General features: G+C 41.7%; 1 protein-coding gene and 1 non-coding gene across 2 annotated transcripts in view; one reads left to right on the top strand and one right to left on the bottom strand.

The window, feature by feature from the left end:
- Positions 1 to 23928, bottom strand: part of COL4A6 (collagen type IV alpha 6 chain) — a 191758-nt gene that overhangs the window by 132290 nt on the left and 35540 nt on the right. The window lies entirely within an intron of this gene.
- LOC136154919 (U6 spliceosomal RNA) lies at positions 1870 to 1976 on the top strand. The gene has a single exon (XR_010660620.1). It is a non-coding gene; the product is annotated as a U6 spliceosomal RNA (small nuclear RNA).

Here is a 23928-nt window from a genome sequence, read left to right as displayed (position 1 = left end):
TTCTGGCACTTTGTGACCCCATGGACTGTACAGTCCATGGAATTCTCCAGGTCATAATACTGGAGTGGGTAGCCTTTCCCTTCTCCAGAGGATCTTCCCAATCCAGGGATCGAACCCAGGTCTCCTGCATTGCAGGCAGATTCTTTTACCAGCTGAGCCACAAGGGGAGCCCTTTATCATCTAAGCCACCAGGAAAGCACATCAGTTCAGTTCAGTAGCTCAGTCGTGTCTGACTCTTTGCGACCCCATGAATCGCAGCATGCCAGGCCTCCCTGTCCATCACCAACTCCCAGAGTTTACTCAAACCCATGTCCATCAAGTCGGTGATACCATCCAGCCAACTCATCCTCTTTCGTTCTCTTCTCCTCCTACCCCCAATCCCTCCCAACATCAGGGTCTTTTCCAATGAGTCAACTCATCGCATGAGGTGGCCAAAGTATTGGAGTTTCAGCTTCAGCATCAGTCCTTCCAAAGAACAGCCAGGACTGATCTCCTTTAGGATGGATTGGTTGGATCTCCTTGCAGTCCAAGGGACTCTCAAGAGTCTTCTCCAAAAATAAAAAATAAAAAAGAGTCTTCTCCAACACCACAGTTCCCATAGCAGCTTTACAAGACTAAGACAGATGGTGGGGAAGGGTGGAGAATGGCACTGGAATGTGAAGAGGAAGACAGGCCCATCAGATCATGATGACTCACAGTGCTATACGATGAAGAGTTTGGACCTTATTCTTGGGATAGTGGGAAACCACTGAAGGGGTGTCCAATAAGGAAGGCAATAAAACACAGATGCTACATGTAATAGAGGACAAAATGACCAGTAATTTGGGGCACAAGGGCATGACTCAGAATTGCACACTATAGAGGCAAAGATGAGCTGCTATGGCTGGGGAGGGTATTGTTGAAAGTAGGCATGAGCTGGATCGTATCTATAGGAGAGACTTGGGGTTCATAAGGCTCCCCATTTTGGATGGAGGAAAACACCTGAATGGAGTGGAAAGCTTACAATGAACATGGTCATGTGGCAAGATGGAGCATGAAGGAGTCATCCTCTTTCCTTGGTGGAAATAACTGTTTTGTTGCTGATATTTTTATGTTGGAAGACTGTAACAATAGAATACTGGAAAGTCACTTTGTAGGATGGGTGAATGAGTGAAAGAAGAGATCTTGGACTTCCAAATCCAAAGCAGTCTGAAAAAAATGATTAGAGGAAGAGTGGAGTTTGTAATGCCCCAAACACTCTGTTTTACAAATGAACAGAAAACTAGGTATTCCTTGGTCAAGAAACAGGAAGATGTTGAGAACCACCTTCCTGTTAAGTATAGGTTTTGAAATGGGAAGACATAATGAAAATAGCCTGAGAGCTCCATAAAGATAGATCTTTATTTATGCTGTTTATCAAAGAGGCCTTAGTGGGGACCTCCCTGGTGATGTGGTGGCCAAGACTCCTTGTTCCCAATGCAGGGGATCTGGGTTCAATCCCTAGTCAGGGAACTAGATTCCACATGCTGCAACTAAGATCCTGCATGCTTCAATTAAGACCCAGCATTGCCAAATAAATTAAAAAATAATTTTTACAAAGGAGGCCTTAGCATTTAGCATGCATACGTGTGTGCTCAGTCATGTCTGACTTTTTGCAACCCCATGGACTATAGCCCACCAGGCTCTTCTCTCCATGAGATTCTCCAGGCAAGAATACTGGAGTGAGTTGCCATGCGCTCTTTCAGGGGATCTTCCCAACCCATGGATCAAACCCATGTCTCCTTCATTTCCAGCATTGCAAGCAGATTCTTTACCACTGAGCCACAGGAAAGCCCAGAATTTAGCATACTGCCTGGCAAATGGTAGGAACTTAGTAAATATGGTGCTTCTGTGCTCACTACAGTAGTACATATACTATATTTGGAATGATACAGATAAGATTAGCATGGCCTCCAAGCAAGGATGACATGTAAATTTGTGAAGTGTTCAAAAAAAGATGGTGCTTCTAAGGCCAGAGCCAGATATTAAGTATAAATTCTGTGTCTATGGTACTTGAAATTATGAAGGGACTAGGTTTCGTAAAAGCACAGTTGCAGGACAGGAAGGGGTGGTGGTGGTGGTGTGACGGTTAGGGGATACAATTTGTTGTTTGTCTTCAACTTGGCTCAGTGTCTACAATAGTTTCTTTTTACTGCTGTAACAAATTACCACAATCCTAGTAGCTTATCAACACAAGTTTATTATTCTGGGTCAGAAGTCTTGAAAATGTCTCACTGGGCTAAAATCAGTGTTGGCAGAATGGCATTCCTTTCTGGAGGCTCTGGGGTAAAATCTATTCCTTTGCCTTTCTAGATTCTAGATGCTGCCTGCATTCCTTTGTTTATGGCCCCTTCCTTCTATCTTTAAAGCCAGCAACTTGGGTCAAGTCTTTCTTACCTCACATCACTCTAACACTCTCCCTTCAGCCTCCCTCCTTCCACTTGTAAGGACCTTTGTGATTACATCCCAGGGAATCCAGGATAATCTTCCCATCTCAAGGTCAACTGATGAGCAACATTACTACCATCTGCAAGCTTCATTTCCCCCTGGCATATAACAGCATGTTCACATATTCCAGGGGTTAGGATGTGGACATCTTTGGGGGGGGGGGCATTATTCTGCCTACTACAAACTTGCACCAATAAAGCTGGTAAATGGACTCTACTGGGCTTTCTTTCAAGCCCAGAGCATATAAATTAGTTAACACAATTGTTGTTGTTTAGTCACTAAGTCGTGTCTGACTCTTCTGCAACCCCATGGAATGTAGTGTGCCAGGCTCTGTCCATGGGATTCTCTAGGCAAGAATACTGGAGCAGGTTGACATTTTCTTCTCCAGGGGATGTTCTCAACCCAGGGATCACACCCCGTCTCCTGCATTGTCAGGTGGATTCTTCACCACGGATTCTTCCAAACCCGGGAAGCCCTACTTAACACAATACATTGGCCATACAGTAGAAGCTCTCTTGTATATGTAACACTCTCTTGCATAACAAGTACTTGACTGATTAGAGTGAAGAATCATATGAAATTATACTTATGGTCCTTAAGCATTTTATTTCAACCTAAAACACACAAATGCATATTCATTCAGCAATCTGGTGATGTGACATAAGCAAGGTCCCTTTTCTGAGCGTGGTTCCTTTGGCTGAAATTTCTGACTCTTGCATAAACTACATCCTGAATACATCCCATTTGCTTTCCAGCTTCATGTTTTTTTCCCCCTGACAATAGAGCAGTTTTTAAAAGTAACTTTTCTTTATCAAGTCTTTCCAAAGAATTGAACTTCATTCACATGGAAATAGTGGCCTGCCTTTTGTATTCATAGTTCATAAATTTACATTATCTAATTATATTAGCAAATACAACTGGCAAAAATAGGTTTGGAGACAAAACAATTAGTTCTTTTTTTTTCCCACCAGATCAAGCTAAATATATTTGTGACCTTATATGACAGAAATGATATTTAATTCACTGGCTATAGGGCAATATGTTCCATGAATGGTGCCAGTTGATAATGAAAACAACTTGGTAAGCATCAACTTGACACATGGGAGCAGAAGTGTATGGGTCGACTGAAGGGTGACTTACTGCCCATAATCTTTCTTTGTGCTCTGAGCATTGATCATTATATATTTCAGTAGAAAGGAAAAGCATCAACTGAATCTACCATATTGGTTAAGTAGATTTTAGTGATGGGAGCTTTTACTATATTTAATAGTTTACTAAAAAAGGGACACTTGGGGGTTCCCTGGTGGTCCAGTGGTTAAGACTCTGTGCTTTTAGTACTGAGGGCATGAGTTTAATCCCTGGTCAGGAAACTAAAATCCCATAAGCTGTGTGGCATGGCCAAAAAAAAAAAAAAAGAAAAAGAAGCACTCAAGAGATATATCAGTCTCAAAGTACTCTTGTACTCAATTTCTTCTTGAAAATGTCCCCACCCAAAATGTGCATCAGCTAGTGTTAACAATGGTTAGTATTTATTTAGTGCTTATAATGGTGCTAAGAGCTTTAGAAACATTATTTTATTTAACCCTTATGACAACCATATGAAGTAGGCTGCATTATGCCCATTTTATAGATGAGATAACTAAGAATTAAGAAACTCACTAAATGTCACACATCAGAAGACATTCAAGCCCAAGCAGTCTGGCTCAAGATCTCACACTTACTAATATTATACCCTGTGGTCAACGATTAGACAAGCCAGCCAGGAAGCATAACATGTGGTACCACCCTACCAGCCACCTCTTGCTTTCTGTTCATATTCCAATGGTGGACCGTACCAAAGAGGGAGGCAAAATATCTATGGCAGGACTTCCCTGGTGGTCCAGTGGTTAGACAATGCAGGAGACACGGGTTTGATCCCTGGTTTGGGAACTAAGATCCCACATGCTGTGGAGCAACCAAGCCCCTACGCCAGGACTACTGAAGCCCGTGCACCCTAGAGCCCATGCTCCACAACAAAAGAAGCCACCACAATGAGAAACCTGTATACTACAACTAGAGAGTAGCCCCCATTCATCACAACTAGAGAAAAGCCTGCACACAGCAATGGAGACCCAGCGCAGCCAATAAATAAAAATTAATTAATTAGAAAATATATCTATGGCAATGCTCCTAACCAGATTTCTTTCCTTCTTTATCTCCCTAGCACTGACAGCAAGATAATCAGGGACCACAAGGGGATATGTACCGAGTTTCTTTATGAGTAGCAGCATTTTTTTTTTTTTTTTACAAACTTGTCCTTATTTACTTCTCTCTGGGTTTAGCTAGCATCTTTGAAGGCTTAAGGATAACAATCATTCCCTCTTGGTTCTATAACTATAGAGGCTACTCACTTACCTTCTGCCTCCGGAAATTACTGCAAGTAATCTGTCTTCCAGTCTTCCATGGAAGTATGGGAAAAGAGATCAGGACTCTGCCTCGTTGCTCTGGACAAGGCACGTTAGCCCTTAGAATCAAAAGAGATTAGACAGAGCCTCACTGAATGGTACAGCCAGACAGCCATATCAACCAGCTGTGGAAGTTAGGCTGCAGATTAAAAAAAAAAAAAAAAGATAAAAAGAGAACCATGCTAAGGAAAAGGAAGAGGCTTTCAGAGACTGGAGTCATGGAGACCTCTGTCTAGAAGGTTCATATAAGGCAAACACATTGCCAGTGCATGTTGGCCAGAAACCCCGAGGAGGAGAATTTGTCAGATGGTACCTTCTACCTTTAGTATGCCAGAAGCCATAGTTAGCAGTGCAAGTGTATCAGAAGCCAGAGACACAGGGTTGCCATGGAGACACCTGAAAAAATCTTGCAGGCTATATTGAAGATACCAGCTCACATCTCTTTAGGCTAGCTCTGAGCAGCTCAGATGAAAATTCTACCCAGACCAGATTGGGCAGGATGGGGGAGAGTCATGATTTGAGGGCAACCAAAAATTCTACAAAGGCAGTCAGGTAAGGGCTAGGAGAACACTGGCCTAAACCTGCTAACATCTAAGTGAAGCTCAGAGTCAGCAAAAACCATGTTGACAGATTTCAGACAATTATAATCCTCCCATTCTTCAAAGAATCATGGTATATTGAGGTTTGAGGTCACTCTGGTTCAACTAACATGGGATGTTTAGTTTAAAGATCTAATATTTTTTTATTAATTTTTAGTATTTTTATTAAAAATGGAGAGATTGGCAAGTCTGTTTCAGGGATGGGAGAATTTGTGTCTATGCATTTCAAGAGGAACTTCATCCATCCTTCACCCCCAAACAGGTCCAAATGGAAGAGTAGATGGTGATGACTGTGAAGGAGGCAAATTCCAGGGGCATAAAAGAGAAAAGGAGTAGGCCATAAGGATTCCTCCTTGATGAGAAAAGAACCATGGACCTTTACCTAGCCACATACATTATGGGATCATGGAATTTGTCTGACCAAAAAACAGAGAGGATTAGAATTTTTCATGTGACTTTAGGCAAATCATTTCAGTTCTCTGGGTCACGGGTTTCTCATTTATGAAATGAGAGGAGTTATATATGCCCTAGCTACCTGTGAAAAATTGCATTATTGACCCCTAATTCTTTGCCCCTGCCATCTCCCATCCATTGACTCTGGGTTTGATCATGGAACTTGCTTTGGCAAATTGGACAATGTGGAAATAACAGTAAGACAATTATGAGGCCAGACCTTAAGAGGCATTACTGTTTCTACCCATTTTTGCATTTCTGCTTCACCACAAAAATAACAAGCTCAAGTTAGCCTGTGGTTCTAGGAGGAGGATGAGGAACACGTGAAACACAGCCACTCCCAGCCTAAACCAGGTAACTCCTGGGCTTGCCACAGAGTCATGACCGAGTCCAACTAATATTGGCCTATGCCCAAGAAACCTGCAGCCTGGTGAGAAAACTTTTAAGCCACTGGGTTTTGGGATGGTTTGTTACATAGTGACAGTTATTTAATATGTTAATTTGTGGAGGTGATATGAGTTTCAAATGTGATAATATATGAGAGTACAAAATCTCCAAGGTTTACCCAAATGCAAGGGACTATTTTAGAGTGGTAGTAGCTTGAAGGGCTGGAATGCTAGAATAAAGTGGAATTTGGTTATGCTCTGTTACTGCAGTTCTTAATTGAAAGGGTCCCCTTTGCCACAAGTAAACGAGGCAGAGCTAAGTCCCAAGGTTAAACGAGGCAGAGCTAAGTTCCAAGGTTCCACCCCAGCGACCTCATCTTGAAGTCGTTGCTGCCCATGAGTCCCTGGTCAGGCAGTTGAGGAAGAACAAAGCCTGGAGTAAAAGGAGATAGAAAAAGGATGGCTTAATGAGAAGCCTTGCAGACTTCTTCAGATAGCAGAACAGGATGCCAACAGCTCTTCAATGTGCCTCTTCAAATACTTGCTCTGTTCACTGAATTGGCCATAAAATCCATCGATGTTGGTGGAGTCTTGTGGGCTGTGGTCGGCAGGCTTGCTGGGCAATAATTCTGTCAGCTCTCTATTCCAAGCAACTGTCTCTGAGACTTCCAAAAGTTAAACACAGGAAAACCACACCAGCCACAGGTCTCATTAACCAATAAACCCTTGATGGAAAGCAGGATCTCACACGGTTGTTTCTGGTAAAAATCTCCCCCAAGGGAGGGGGACAGTTGTACTTAAAAATCCCACTGGGCTGACTAAAGATGCTCCCATCCTTCACAATTTACTTCAGAGTTTGGGTCAGGCCAGTATTTCTACCCATAAAATAAATATCAGAAGGGATATTTAGAAGACCTTGGCAAGAAAAGTATAAGTAAATATAAGAGCACAGGCAGGGGTATTTTGAGAAGTAATATTAACTGGGATCAGTGGACTAGAGAGTAAATTATTTACACTCCTAAAGATTCAGGGCAGACTGAGCCATTTAAGGGAAGGAGGAACGACCATCTGCTGCTCCAGCTACAAGTGACTAGCTTACATGTCACAGGCCAAGCCTTGAACCAGAGCCAAAAATATAAATTACAACCAGACATAGCCTTAGAAAGTGCCACCTTGGGGGTCTGTAAAGGAGAAAAAATTGTGTGCTCTCTTTATTGGCAGCTGGGATTGCTGCTTCTCACTTTATGCAACTGTCCAAAGGGAGCTCTCTCCTTTATAGAGAATGTGAAAATGCAAATTTTGTCAAATCACTTCATTTCTAACATGTTTCCCTTGTGAAATCGATCTGTCACCCATTCACTCTGATCCAGGGAAAGCCTACAGTGGATGAACTCCCTTAGTATCCAGCCACCTTCAGGGATACAGGAGAACACTTGAAATCTAATTAATCAGTTTGAAAATGAAAGTGAAAGTCACTCAGTCGTGTCTGACTTTTCGACCCGATGGACTATACAGTCCATGGAATTATCCAGGCCAGAATACTGGACTGGGTAGCCTTTCCCTTCTCCAGAGGATCTTCTCAATCCAGGGATCAAACCCAGGTCTCCCACATTGCAGGCAGATTCTTTACCAGCTGAACTAATTAATCAGTTTACCATGCCTTTAACCACAATGCCAAAATAGATACACTTTGACCAAATTCCTTATTACCATCTTGCCAAGCCCAAAGCTTAGCAACCTGCATCCAACAGGTCTTTCCAATTTGCCTTTCATTTAGTTTCATCTCTGGATTTGTCCTGCTTCTCTCCCCTTCCAGTGCTCTGCCCCTCTCCCCTTCCAGTGCTCTGCCCTATAAAAGGCTCCATTCCCCATGCTTTGCTTACTGTAACAGCCTGTGAGATCCCTGGCTTTTAGGTTTTCTCTGACTTTTCTTTATGTTGCACTCTGGTCATCTTCCCCAGCTATCATTTTGAAAAATCAGTTCATTCTCCTTTTTTTCATGGAATGAGAATGACTCCCAGTTTCTTACATCATCAAAGCCTCTGTGTGACAACTCTGTTGCTCTAACTTCACTCATTGCATCAACCACCAACTTCAGGCTCATACCTGGAACCCTAATCCCCTCCTTTGAAACTGCTCATAACATTTCCTTTGGCTGGAATGCTCCTTGAGACCTCCTCAACATTCCTGCCACTCCATGTATACATAAGCAGCCTCCAGTTTCTATCTTCCCATGAAAACTGTCCTAATAACACTGTTCAGTTCAGTTCAGTCGCATAGTCCTGTCCAAATCTTTGTGACCCCATGGACTGCAGCACACCAAGCTTCCCTGTTCATTGATTCCTGACCCAGGGATCGAACCTGTGTCTCTTATGTCTCCTGCATTGGCAAGTGGGTTCTTTACCACTAGCGCCACCTGGGAAGCTTTCTAATGGAATATCTCTATATCTATTTCTATTTATCTATATATATGCAAACATATATGCTATATTAAATGAAACAATACAGGTTAGAGAAGAATATAGTATGTTTAAATCTCAATTTTATGTGCATCTTAGTTTTTATCATTGCATAACAAATTTCCACAAGCTTAGCAGTTTAAAATAAAACAAATTTATTAAGTCACAATTTCCATCAGCCAGGCCTCTGAGCATGGTTTAACTGCTGCTAAGAGTCTCTCTTGGGGCTTCCCGAGTGGCGCTAGTGGTAAAGAACCTGCCTGATAATGCAAGAGACATAAGAGACACAGGTTCAATCCCTGAGTCGGGAAGATCCCCTGAAGTAGGGCATGAGGGCATGGCAACCCACTCCAGTATTTTTGCCTAGAGAATCTCATAGATAGATGAGCCTGGCGGGCTACAGTCCATGGGGTCACAAAGAATGGGATACGACTGATCTAGCATGCACACATGCACAAGGGTCTCTCATTCTTTTAAAATGTAGGTTTTATCATCAGTCAAGGATAGTGAGCGCAACAGATCAGGTGATGACTGCCTTTGAAAAGATAATTTGTTACTATAGGTCCCAAGAGGAGGGGCATAGCACACCACAGAGGGTCACGTGAGAAGTGCCAGGATTGGCCAGGTGGCAGGAGAAATGTGGTAAAAGCATGGGCAAGGGCCTTTATTGTAGTTTCTCTGGGAACAGCAAGGTAAGGCAGTGTAATCAAGTTTAAGACAGTTAGTTTGAAGAATTTTAGTGGGCTCTGGGCTACTGGAGCTATCACTAGTTGTCTGGTACCTGGCCCTGGGATGATTAGGGCAGAGCAATACTGCCTCCTAGAGGGTAGGCCGAATAGGGAAGTGGTTCAGATATCATCTCTGGATTGGTTGGTTTGCATATGAAAGGCACCCTTCTGGGCCAGTCATTTGCTATCTTTAAGACCTGGGTAATCCTGAGAGGGCCAGTCTCTCCCTAGACAGCAGGCCCCAGAGGCCAGAGCATCAAGAAAACAGACAAGAAGAAAATATAGTTAGTATACTCACCAGGTTGAAATCACAGCATCAGCAGGGCTCTGACTCAGGCTCACTGCTTATGGGCAGAATTCAGTGCCTTGTGATCTGAAGACTAAGGTCCCCGATTTCTTACTGGCTGACTGTTGGGGAGTCACTCTTATCCCCTAGAGGCTGCTCTCAGGTCCCAGCCACATGGCTCTTTCACAATGCAAATATTCTTCTTCCAAGTCAGCTGGAAATACTTATATAATGTAATGGAATTACAGATGTGACTATCCTAACACCTTTGCCATAAAATATGACTTGATTAAGGGGATGATAGCACATCATACTCACAGATCTGCCCACACTCAAGAAAAGGGGATTATATACAGCATATAGGCAGAGAACAGTCATCTTAGCATTTTGCCTTCCACAATATGGAATTAGGCATATGCATATATTTGGATGCGATAAAAGTCTGAAAAGATATATCTACAAACATGGAGAGAAAGGGGGAATATATTAACATGAATAATCTCTGCTAAGGTCCTTTCAGGTGGAATTCTTTTTTCTTTTTTAGGTAATAATTGTTAGCATATATAGTACTTGAGAATTATGGCTGCCCAGCGCTGGAGTGAGATACCCCATGTCCAAGGGCAGAGAAGCACCAGCAAGACAGTAGGCACGGGAAGGGTGGCTGTGTGGTGCTGGAGTGACTTTAAGGAGATATCACACAACCAAGGGCAAAGGAGAAGCCCAAACAAGATGGTAGGAGGGGCAAAATCACATTTAGAATCAAACCCCATACCCACCAGAGATGCTCAGAGGGCTCAACAAACCTTGTGCACACCAGGACCCAGAGACCCACAGAGACTGGGACAGAACTGTGTCTGAGCGTCTACTGTGGAGGTAGGGGGTCAGCAGTGGACTGCCGCAGGGGCAGGGGCCCTGGGTGCAGCAGACCTGGGCGTGGCATAAGCCCTCTTGGAGAAGGTCACCATTAACCCCACCATAGAGCCACCAGAACTTACACAGGACTGGGGAAACAGGCTCCTGGAGGGCACAAACAGAATCTTGTGTGCACCAGGACCCAGGAGAAAGGAGCAGTGACCCCACAAGAGACTGATCCAGATTTGCCCGTGAGTGCCCAGGGGTCTCCAGGGGAGGCATGGGTCAGCAGTGGCCTGCAGCAGGGTTGGGGGCAATGAGTGTAGCAGTACACATATGGGATCTTTTGAAGGAGATCACCATTATCTTCATTACCTCCACCATAGTTTGGCCCCAGGTAAATAAGAGGGAGGGAACACAGCCCCACCCATCAACAGAAAATTGGATTAAAGATTTACTGAGCATGGCCCTGCCCATGAGAACAAGACCCAGATTCCCCCTCAGGAAGCTTCCATCTTCCATAGGCCTCTTATCCTTCTCAATCAGAGGGCAGACAGACTGAAAACCACAATCACAGAAAACTAACCAATCTGATCACATGGACCAGAGCCTTGTCTAACTCAATGAAACTATGAGCCATGCCATGTAGGGCCACCTAAGACAGATGGATCATGGTGGAGAGTTCTGACAAAACGTGGTCCACTGGAGAAGGGAATGGAAAACCACTTCAGTATTCTTGCCTTGAGAACCCCATGAACAGTATGAAAAGGCAAAAATATAAGACACTGAAAGATGAACTTCCCAGGTCAGTAGGTGCCCAATATGCTACTGGAGATCAGTGGAGAAATAACTCCCAAAAGAATGAAGAGACGGAGCTGAAGCAACAACACCCAGTTGTGGATGTGACTCATGATGGAAGTAAACTCCGATACTGTGAAGAGCAATATTGCATGGGAAGCTGGAATGTTAGGTCCATGAATCAAGATAAATTGGAAGTGGTCAAACAGGAGATGGCAAGAATGCACATTGACATTTCAGGAATCAGCAAACTAAAATGGACTGGAATGGGTGAATTTAATTCAGATGACCATTATATCTACTACTGTGGGCAAGAATCCCTTAGAAGAAATGGAGTAGCCATCATAGTCAACTAAAGAGTCCAAAATGCAATACTTGGATGCAATCTCAAAAACGACAGAATGATCTCTGTTCATTTCCAAGGCAAACCATGTAATATCACAGTAATACAAGTCTATGCCTTAACCAGTAATGCTGAAAAAACTGAAGTTGAACTGTTCTATGAAGACCCACAAATCTTCTAGAACTAACACCCAAAAAAGATGTCCTTTTCATTATAGGGGACTGGAATGCAAAGGTAGGAAGTCAAGAAACATCTGGAGTAAGAGGCAAATTGGGCCTTGTAGTACAGAATGAAGCAGGGCAAAGACTAGTAGAGTTTTGCCAAGAGAACACACTGGTGATAAAAAAACACTCTCTTCCAACAACACAAGAGAAGACTCTACACATGGGCATCACCAGATGGTCAATATTGAAATCAGATTGATTATATTCCTTGCAGCCAAAGATGGAGAAGCTCTATACACTCAGCAAAAACAAGACTGGTAGCTGACTGTGGCTCAGATCATGAACTCCTTATTGCCAAATTCAGACTTAAATTGAACAAAGTAGGGAAAACTACTAGACCATTACAGCGGAAATGAGAAATAGATTCAAGGGATTAGATCTGTTAGACAGAGTACCTGAAAAACTATGGACGGAGGTTCATGACATTGTACAGGAGGAGTGATCAAGACCATCCCCAAGAAAAAGAAATGCAAAAAGGCAAAATGGCTGTCTGAGGAGGCCTTCCAAATAGCTGTGAAAAGGAGAGACATGAAAAGCAAGAGAGAAAGGGAAAGGTATATCCATTTGAATGCAGAGTTCCAAAGAACAGCAAGGAGAAATAAGAAAGTCTTCTTCAGTGATCACTTCAAAGAAAGAGAGGAAAACAATAGAATGGAAAAGACTAGAGATCTCTTCAAGAAAATTAGAGATACCAAGGGAAAATGTCATGCAAAGATGGGCTCAATAAAGGACAGGAATGGTATGGACCTAACAGAAGCAGAAGATATTAAGAAGAGGTGGCAAGAATAAACAGAAGAACTATGCAAAAAAGATATTCATTACTCAGATAACCACGATGATGTGATCACTCACCTAGAGCCAGACGTCCTGGAATGTGAAGTCAAGGGGACCTTAGGAAGCATCACTATGAACAAAGCTAGTGGAGGTGATAGAATTCCAGTTGAGCTATTTCAAATCCTAAATGATGATGCTGTGAAAGTGCTGCACTCAATATGCCAGCAAATTTGGAAAACTCAGCAGTGATCCCAGGACTGGAAAACATCAGTTTTCAATCCAATCACAAAGAAGGGCAATGCCAAAGAATGCTAAGACTACCACACAACTGCACTCATCTCACACGCTGGCAAAGTAATGCTCAAAATTCTCCAAGCCAGGCTTCAACAGTACATGAACCATGAACTTCCAGATGTTCAAGCTGGTTTTAGAAAAGGCAGAGGAACCACAGATCAAATTGCCAACATCCGTTGGATCATTGAAAAAGCAAGAGACTTCCAGAAAAACATCTACTTCTGCTTTATTAACTATGCCAAAGTCTTTGACTGAGTGGATCACAACAAACTGTGGAAAATTCTGAAAGAGATGGGAATACCAGACCACCTGACCTGCCTCCTGAGAAACCTGTATGCAAGTGAGGAAGCCATAGTTAGAACCGGACATGGAACAATAGACTGGTTCCAAATAGGAAAAGGAGTACCTCAAGGCTGCATATTGTCACCCCGCTTATTTAACTTATATGCAGAGTACATCATGAGAAACGCTGGGCTGGATGAAGCACAAGCTGATATCAAGATTGCCGGGAGAAATATCAATAACCTCAGATATGCAGATGACACCACCCTTATGGCAGAAAGTGAAGAAGAACTAAAGAGCCTCTTAATGAAAGTGAAAGAGGAGAGTGAAAAAGTTGGCTTAAAACTCAACATTCAGAACACTAAGATCATGGCATCTGGTCCCATCACTGCATGGCAAATAGATGGGGAAGCAATGGAAACAGTGACAGACTTTATTTTGGGGGGCTCCAAAATCACTGCAGATGGTGACTGCAGCCGTGAAATTAAAAGACACTTGCTCCTTGGAAGAAAATTTGTGACCAACCTAGACGGCATATTAAAAAGCAGAGACATTACTTTGGCAACAAACGTCCGTCTAGTCAAGGCTATGGTTTTTCCAGTAGTCATATATGGATGTGAAAGTTGGAGTATCAAGAAAGCTGAGAGCTGAAGAACTGATATTTTGAACTGTGGTGTTGGAGAAGACTCTTGAGAGTCCCTTGGACTACAAGGAGATCCAAACAGTCCATCCTAAAGGAAGTCAATCCTGAATATTCATTGGAAGTATTGATGCTGAAGCTGAAACTCCAATACTTTTGCCACCTGATGCGAAGATCTGACTCAATGGAAAAGACCCTGATGCTGGGAAAGATTGAAGGTGGGAGGAGAAGGGGATTACAGAGGATGAGATGGTTGGATGGCATCACCAAGTCAATGGATATGAGTTTGAGTAAACTCTGGAAGTTGGTGATGGACAAGGAGGCCTGGCATGCTTCAGTCCATTCGGTCGCAGAGAGTCGGACATGACTGAGTGGCTGAACTGAACTGAACTGATAGTACTTTGGAAGCAAGGAAGGAAAAGAGGAAGAAGGAAATAATCCTCAGTTGCTTACTGAAATAAGCATAAATTTATCCTGTCAAAACTGGTTCCCCATAACATAGTCCCCCTTCTGCTTAAGGAATCACCTTCCAATACCCCCATCAAATTTATTTTATTTTTATTTTATTTTACCCCAATATTTTAGCCAAACTACCATACCCTGGCCCACATTTTACCATGTGCTTTTCTCCCTGTGTGGTACACTCATATTATTTCACTGCTTCGTTTCTGTCAAAATCTATCCCTCAAGGCCCATGGCTGTTTGCTCTGCAAACTCACCCTTAACTCTATCAGGCATGAGGTGCTTCCTCTTGATTTTGGAATCCCTGAGCAATAGACTGTAGGGGTTAAGCCCCTACATTCTAAGGTCATATTGCCTAGATTCTACTCCTGCTCTTGCTACTTTCTAGCCAAGAAATCTGGGGTAAATTGCTTAACCTTTAGTAAGTTAGGACCACTGCTCAGAAGAGATAAGGCAAGTAGGAGAAGAGGGGCTTTTATCCACAATCCAAGGAGAACTAGCAGAATGGGAACACTGGAATTGAAATATCAAAGTCAGCAACTCAAAGGAAACCACATATGTCTTCAGTAGGAAATCAACTCTGGGGGTTCAAATGAGTGGAGCTTTGAAGTTCAAGTCCAAAATGTAACCTTCACCTTGGAAAATTCCCCAGCCAAAGTCACAGAAACTAAACAGGAAGCAAATGCTCTAGGAAACCACAGGCAATGCCATCAACGATGTTTCCCAGGCTATGTATCCAAAACAGGGTTCTTCCCATTTATGTCTCTTTGCAGTAATGTATGAGTATCTTAACTGCAAGTGAGGAAATCCCTTCATTGTGATTTTTTTTGAGAATTGATTTCATCCAAGAAAAACAACCATCCTTTTTGACAATTTTCTTCTCTATTTATGCCAGTCCAATTATGAGAGGCAAAGCAACAAATACTATTTTCCAGACCTGTGCTTTAAAGAAACCTAGTACCACACCCTCTATTTAGCTCTCTGTCCTGGCACATTTGGGCACACTAGGAATGCCAATCCCTGCCAGGTTCCAATAAATTTATTTATTGATTCCAATAAATAATATATGAAATTGGCATCCATCTAGGAAACCAATTTAACTCAGCATGGACTTGGATTCTGGTTCACAAGTCCTCATTTTCATTGCCTATATAATAATTGGGAGTCACATCACTGAAAGATATCACTTCGATTATTTTTTAACCATTAAAAAATTTTATTTACCTTTTATTGAAGGATAATTGCTTTACAGAATTTTGCTGTTTTCTGCCAAACCTCAACATGAATCAGTCATAAGTATACATATATCCCCTCCCTCTTGAAACTCCCTCCCATCTCCCTCCCCATCCCTCCCCTCTAGGTTGATACAGAGCCTCTGTTTGACTTTCCTGAGCCATACAGCAAATTCCTATTGGCTATCTATTTTACATATGGTAATGTAAGTTTCCATGTTGCTTTTTCCATACATTTCACCCTCTCCTCCCCTCTCCCCATGTCCATAAGTCTATTCTCTGTCTGTTTCTCCATTGCTGCCCTGTACATAAATTCTTCAGTACCATTTTTCTAAATTCTGTATATATGTGTTAGAATATGGTATTTATCTTTCTTTTTGTGACTCACTTCACTCTGTATAATAGGTTCTAAGTTCATCCACCTCATTAGAACTGACTCAAATGCATTCCTTTTTATGACTGAGTAATATCTCATTATGTATATGTACCACAACTTCTTTATCCATTCATCTGTCCATGGACATCTAGGTTGCTTCCATGTTCTACCTATTGTAAATAGTGCTGCAGTGAACAATGGGATACACGAGTCTCTTTCAATTTGGGTTTCCTCAGGATATATGCCTAGGAGTGGGATTGCTGGGTCATCTGGTGGTTTTATTCGTAGTTTTTTAAGGAATATCCATACCATCTTCCATAGTGGCTGTACCAGTTTACATTCCCACCAACAGTGCAAGAGGGTTCCCTTTTCTCCACACCCTCTCCAGCATTTGTTGTTTGTAGACTTTTTGATGAGGGCCATTCTGACCGGTGTGAGGTGATATCTCATTGTGGTTTTGATTTGCATTTCTCTAATAATGAGCAACGTCGAGCATCTTTTCATGTGTTTGTTAGCCATCCGTATGTCTTCTTCGGAGAAATGTCTGTCTAGTACACAGAATAGGCATTCAGTAACACTTGCTACGTACCTTGTTGGTTCATAGAGAATGTTTGCACTGGGGTGTCTTTACCTTAAGATGAACAATCTCTTTTTTCCATAGGATAGCTCTCTGGAGTTTCGGGGGAAGTGAACCTCAAATGAGGCTCTCTTTTGAGGGTGTGAGTCTTTCATTCTTATTCTCTTCAGTAGCTGTAACTGACAATTGTGGGATCTGACATCCTTGATTACAGGTAATGGCAGGACACAGTGCTTTATAACTGGAGCACTTTAAAAAGCCTTTAAAATCTGCCATGACAAGGGCATAAAAGTGGTAAGAATGTATTAGATATGGGCTCTCAAGAAAAAAGAGGGGAAGAAGGTAGAGGCTCTTTAATAGAGGGTGCTGGGGGAGGAAGATTGTTGGGTACTAATTTACTGTTTGAAAAGATATTCTGGTTATATAAGACAACATCTGAAGAAGGGCCACACTTGAGAAATGTGAACAAGATGAAGAAGCCCAAAATACAGACAGAATTGTAACACATTCAATAGGTTTAGTGTTATATTTATTGATTTGCTAATACTACTCTATTGCCCTGCCTGAATGGTAGAGGAGAGAGCTCTTGTGCTTCAAGTTTAATCCACTGAAAAGAAACACACAAAAACCTAAAGCTGAATTGTCCTTTTGTATATTATTGGGTGAAACTCTCAACAAGTTTTGTTTTGTTTTTTTTTCCCAAAGACCACAAAAAACCTCTTTGATTTGCCTCATTTGTGGCAATTCACTATTTGGATCCAAAACACTTCACAGATCTGGAGCTAACCTGTTTAAGAATGTTTTCCAAATCAATAAAACAGAGGGGTCAGAAAAACAGGTACTCAGCTAGCAAATGTTTGTGATTTATACAGTGCTAATAATCATTGACAGTTCAAGTATTCACCCCAATCTTTTGATAGTATGGTCAATGAGGGCTTAATTTGAATAATTGGAACAAAATTCTAGCTTTTGGAGCTCATAAAACATCAAGCTTCAAATACACCTCCAAGCCTAACAAAGGTTTCCTTTTCACCTTCACCTGGAAAACAACTTAAACTGTTAGTATCCATTTCTTATTGGGTGAAAACACACACCCAGTCTCATGAGTTATCCCCTTTACATTAACTCTCCATTCTCTACCCTTCATTTTATCCAAATATGAAGGTTTTACTGAAAACAAAATTGTACCTGACAAAAAACATTTCGTTAAGTCAGAAACCATCAACTCTTTCCCAGGTGACCCAAATGGTATGCTCTGGGTCTAGTGGATGCCCAACGGGAAACCAAATTAGATAGGGCACAGCAGGACTGTGTCTACTGAATATACTCTATTGTGACCTCTTGTGGATAGGTTCACAGTGAGAGAGTCCAGGAGTAGCCAAAGTGGTTGTTGCCCCATTCTCTCAAAGATTTGGGGAAGGTTGAAACAGGAGTGGAGATTTCAGCCGAGTTTCCCTAAAGCTGAGTTCCTCTGCTGAGTTTATGATTAATGTCTCTGTCCAAAATTGTATTCTCTTTCTTTTCCCAAACTTGTTCCCCTCAAGATTCAGGAATATCAGAGAAAAGGGGGTATTGAAACATATACAAACCCCAGTATCTCTGTCCTTTGAAGTAAAAGGCTTTTGCTTTAGTCTCCCAGGCCTCCCTTGAGTCTCAAAAAGCTGGCTCAAGAGTTAATGATTAGGAAATGTGAAGATGTATAAACAAAGAATACTTGTTGAGCCAGGAAACTGGTAACAATTTAGACTATAAATCCGCCACATGGAAGAATCACTGAACTCTCAGTTCCCTGAAAGATATAGATAAAGGTCTGACACACATTCCTAAGTTGTTTTTACAGGAAGTAGACCCCCACCAGAAGAAAACTGCTGACCGCAAGCACATAGACTCCAGACTGGTTGAAACCAGAAGATTGATAATGCACAAAATTTCACCTTGATGCCAACCTACCTGAGAATTGTGCACAAGTTGATCACACACCCTGCAGCCCCCTCACTCACACTGCCTTTTACAACCCTTTCCTGAAAGCCCTTGGGGAATTTGGGTCTTTTAAGCATGAACTGCCCATTCTACTTGCTTGGTGCCCTGCAATAAATGCTGTACTTTCTATCACCACAATGTGGTGACAGTAAATTAGGCTTTACTGCACACAGGAGAGTGGACTCAAATTTGGTTCTGTAACAAGCAAAGAGTATTCACCTGAGGATCACAATCTGGAGTCCATATCAGCACTATAAGTTCCATCTCAACCCCTTCCACCAAAGCATTTCTTTAGGCTGTTAGTTTGCTATATGCGAAACCTTTGCATGTTATACTTCAAAAATCACTATTGTTTAGTGTAAATAATAATGATGCTAATAGTAGAGCAGTGGTGTGATTATAAGAGGAGAGAGCTCACATGGGGAGAAAGAGGAAATATTACACTGCAATGTCTGAGTAGAAGGTTTTAAACATTACCAACTGGATAGCACCCAGGCCTGACTTCTTGCAGACTTTTTCATCTGTGTTGCTCAAGAAAGCACACAGAGCTAGTGCAAAATGTTCTGTGGGAAGACTCAGTGAGCCAGATATACACTTGGTTTGTATGGTACCTTGAAAGAACTGCTATTTTGCACAGTAGTTTTTTGCCTGACAAAAACAGATCAATTGCATGTCCACCTACCATCTCTTGTGGAAGATAGATTGTATATATCATGTGCTAAAACTTTCTCCATCAGTAAGAAGGCTCCGGGGTTCTAGGGTGAGCAATATGGATGCCCTTGTGAAAGTTAATTTCAGCTACAGGTGTTAGTGATTTTATTAGGAAAGAAAGAAAGTGAGCTGTTTCAGGACTAGGGCATAAACACATTGAATGACCCTGCTTTCTTTGCCAGGACAAATGCTGGCATAAGTCAAACAGAATGTTAAACTCCATCTCTAGCTTGGTGTCACTGATTGGGGAAATGGAACAACTCTGGCAGTTTGTTTGAGATAAGCTCAAAATTGTATGGAGGTATGGGGGCTGGAAGTCAAACAACCTCAAACCAAATTAATTAGATTTTTAATTTTTGAGGTGCTGTTTTATTTGGATTGTTTTAAAGCCAGGAATCATAATGTTCTTAAAACTGGATCAGGACCTCTCCTGCATTGATAGGAATCTGAACTTGAAAAGTGGTGGCTAGTTGTCCCCCTATTTTGGTTCTCCCATTCTTCACTAAGTGGCAAAACTCTGACATTTTAACTGGGCACCTAGTCACCCAGAATAAAAACTATAATTCTTGATCTCATTTGCATCATCTCAAACGAGACTCACTTGAGTCTCACTTTCTGAGACTCACTTCTGACCAACTGGATGTAAGGGAAAGTGATGTCACATGATTTCTAAGTGTCTTTAAATGGAAGGGCATACTATTTTCCCCTAGTCTGCAAACCAACTGGTTGGAATGCAGATATGATGGCTGGAGCTAGAGTAGCCATTTTGGATCATAAATTGGAAACCATATGTTGAGAATGGGAGAACATCAACACAGAAGGAACCTGGGTCCCTTGGGATCATGGGGATCCCATATAAGCCCTTAAGTTGCTATATGGACTTTTATATCATCTGAGACATTGAATTTGAAGTTCTATTCTGGTCTTTTAAATGTCTCCCATGTCTTTATTTAACATGTTCAATTATTCATCTAGCTTCTTGAACATATGAAAAGTAGTCATAATAACTGTTTAAAAGGCTTTGTATACCAGTCCCATTGTCTGTGTTATTTCTGAGTCAGTTTTGATTAATTTATTTGTCTCCTTATTATGGGTTATATTTTCCTTCTTTTGGATACCTAGAAGTTTTTGATTGCATGTAAGATGTGACTTTTATCTTGCTGGATATTTTGTATTTCTATAAATAGTCTTGGGCTTTGATCTTGAACACAGTTAAATTACTTGGAAACAGTTTGATCCTTTCAAGGCACTTCATTAGGCAGTTCTAGAGCAGCCTTGAGTCTAGGGCTAACTTGGCACCATTATTGAGGCAAGACACTTTTGAGAACTCTGATACTCTGAATTATGAGATTTTTCCATTCTGGCTGGAAGGAACAGGCACCATTTATAGTCCTGTGTAATGGTGTCTGAGGATTGTTTCTTCTGATCCTTTCAGGTGGTTCTTTTCCTAGCCTCATATACATGTGTTGATCAGAATTCAGTTGACGAATCAGGGGAGGGGGCTCTGCAAGTCTCCAAAAGTTCTCTTTGTATACAGTTTTCTCTTCTCTGGTATCTTGTCTTGCAAATTCTAGCTGCCCTAGTTTTTCTAATTTCCAGCTCCATATCCTCATCCACCTGGCCCTGCCTGGTTCCTTCTCCCTGTACTGATGCCTGGAAACTCTCTCCAGGCAGTAAGCTGAGGGAATCATGGGGCTCACCTTGTTTGTTTCCTGTCTCTCAGAAATCATTGTTCTTTGTTGCCTGGTGTCCGATGTCTGAAGACTATTGTTTTCATTTTGTCTGGTTTTTCACTTGTTTCAGGCAGGAGGGTAAATCCAGTCCCTGTTCCTCCATTTTGGCCAGAACTACGGACTTTTACATCAGAGAGAAATAAATGACTGTATTGTTTAACCCACTGTTATTTTGGGTTTTCTGTCATTTGCAGCCAAGTCTAATCCTAACAAATACAGGACTGATCCTTGATTTATTTAGAGCAGTTTTTGACTTTAATATAAAGAAGCTAAGATTTTTAGAATAACCAGAGTCTTGAATAGTGCCTAAGTAAGGTCAAATACCTGGATGAAACTGAAAGCTCTGTCATTTCCCATGAGAAGAGTGGTGCTTAAGTAGCCAAATCAATTCCAGCTGCTGCCAGTTGAAAAAATAAGGTACATTTTTTTGCTTAGTGTGATTAATTTCTTGTTCATGGAGACAGTACAGTGGAGAGATATTTATTCCATAAACTTTCCCTGAGCACCTATGGTTGCCTAGGCACTAGACTATGTTCTAGGAATATGTATATGTATAAATTGGAATGTAAGCCTCCACCAGCAGTTCACAATTTAGATAAGGAACCCCTTATTTAGATACTATCCCTTGTCATGTGAATAGCTCATGAATTTGGCTAAGAGGTTTAGTGCCATTTTTAAAAAAATAAATCTCATCTTCTATTTTTTTCTCTTAATTAGGGGAAATGCCTTTTCAACCCATGGGTCTGCAGTGAACTATGTAATTTATACTTTCAGTAATAAGGTAATTTATACTTGTGGCATAAAGAAGCTTCTCCTTGAACAGAATATTCACACAAACTCAAAACTTGACTAATATTAGTGCAATGGAGAAATTGGACTGGTACCACCAGTTGGATACTACCCTAGCCAAATGATTGAGTTTAACATTATCAATAATGGCCAAAATGACATGTTCCTTTGTTTTGAGGCACTAAGAAGGATATAACATTATGGAAAACAAAAAAATTTAAGCTTAATGTATTCATTAGTTGCTCAGTTATGTCCGACTCTTTGTGACCCCATGGACTGTAGCCTGTCAAGTTCCTGTGTCCATGGGGATTCTCCAAGCAAGAATACTGGAGTGGGTTGCCATTTCCTCCTCCAGGGGATCTTCCCAACCCAGGGATCGAACCCAGGTCTCCTGCATTGCAGACAAATTCCTTACTATCTGAGCCACCAGGGAAGTCTGAGAAATAATCAGAGGAAGCAAACTGAGAGTCCACAAAACATCTGGCCTGGACTCTTAAAAAATTGCTGATGTCATTAAAGACAAAAGGAAAAAAGTGGAGTGTGGGGTTCCAGATTAAAGGAGACCCAAGGTACTGTAAACTAAATGCAATTTGTAATATTTTACTGCATCAAAAAAAACTATAAGGACATTATTGAGAGAATAGGGGAAGTGTGAAAATAAACTTTATGAATGTGTGTGTGCTAAGTTGCTTCAATCGTGTCTGACTCTTTTGCAACTCTATGGACTGTAGCCCTCCAGGCTCCTCTGTCCATGGGATTTCCCAGGCAAGAATATGGAGTGAGTTGCCATGCCCTCCTCCAGGGGATCTTCCTGACCCAGGAATCAAACCCACAGCACTCATGTCTCCTGCATTGGCAGGTGGGTTCTTTACCCCTAGTGCCACCTGGGAAGCCCTATAGACTTTATACCCGTCTGTTGTAACAGTGTTGTATTTCTTGAGCGTGATGACTATACTGTAGTTACAAAGGATAGTGCCCTTGTTTTTAGGAGACTCTTACTCAAGTATTGCAGGGGTAAAGAGTCAAGATATCTACAAATACCTCTCAAATAGTTCATAAGCCTTTCCCTGGTGGCTCGAACAGTAATCAGTCTGCCTGCAATGCAGGAGACCTGGGTTCAATTCCTGGGTTGGGAAGATGCCCTGGAGAAGGAAATAGCAATCCACTCCAATATTCTTGCCTGGAGAATCTTGCCATGAACTGAGGAGCCTGGCAGGCTACAGTCCATGGGGTTGCAAAGAGTAGGATACAACTGAGCAAATAACATACACACAAAACAAAGTAGATGTGGGAAAATAAGAAGAATAGGTAATCTAGGTGAAGGCTATATTGGGCACTCATTGTTCTATTCTTGTAACTTTAATGAAGGTTTGAAAATGTTCAAACTAGAAAGTTGGTGGGAAAATGAAAAGCTTGATAAGCAGGAAAAAAAAATTCTCTCTTCCTTATGATAGGTGCTTGGCTTTACTGAGAGGTTTCATGAGTGACCAGATCTGTACCTGCAGGAAGTAACCAGAAGCTTCTCTGTTCCCCTGGACCATCCTTTAAATTATCCCACTAGCTGGAGTATCATAACCTTGTATTCCCCTCCTTCTCCCTTTTTCACATACTAAAACCAAGCTCCTTGAATAATGCCCATACTTGAATTCTCACTGGGTTTATATAAGCTCAGGAAAGCTACTGATTCAAAGTTAGTATTCTGCTTCGAGTAATGTGTTGGAACTGGCCTGCACTACTTCATACTGGCTAGCACTGGTTCACAGAAGCCCATCACAATGGTAGCTTGAAATCAACCCTGGTGGAAATATTTATGATGTGATGTCTGCACATGCTACAAATCAGGGTCCCTCTACCCCTTCTCTCAGAGTCAGTGGTTAAACATTTACTATAACACTACTGACTTTCATCCTTACCCTGTGAGAAGTCTCCTGCAGGCCTTGTAATTTATAGCCCTTCTAAAGAATCCTGAAGTTCTCTGAGGTTTACAAACAAATATCCCATAGAATGTTCCCTGGTGGCCTCTATTTAGTCTAAGAGTAG

This window comes from Muntiacus reevesi, chromosome X (assembly GCF_963930625.1).
Source record: "Muntiacus reevesi chromosome X, mMunRee1.1, whole genome shotgun sequence".
In the NCBI taxonomy this organism is placed as follows: Eukaryota; Metazoa; Chordata; class Mammalia; order Artiodactyla; family Cervidae; genus Muntiacus; species Muntiacus reevesi.
The sequence above is the reverse complement of the archived record's forward strand: the minus strand, read 5'-3'. Positions and strand labels throughout refer to the sequence as shown.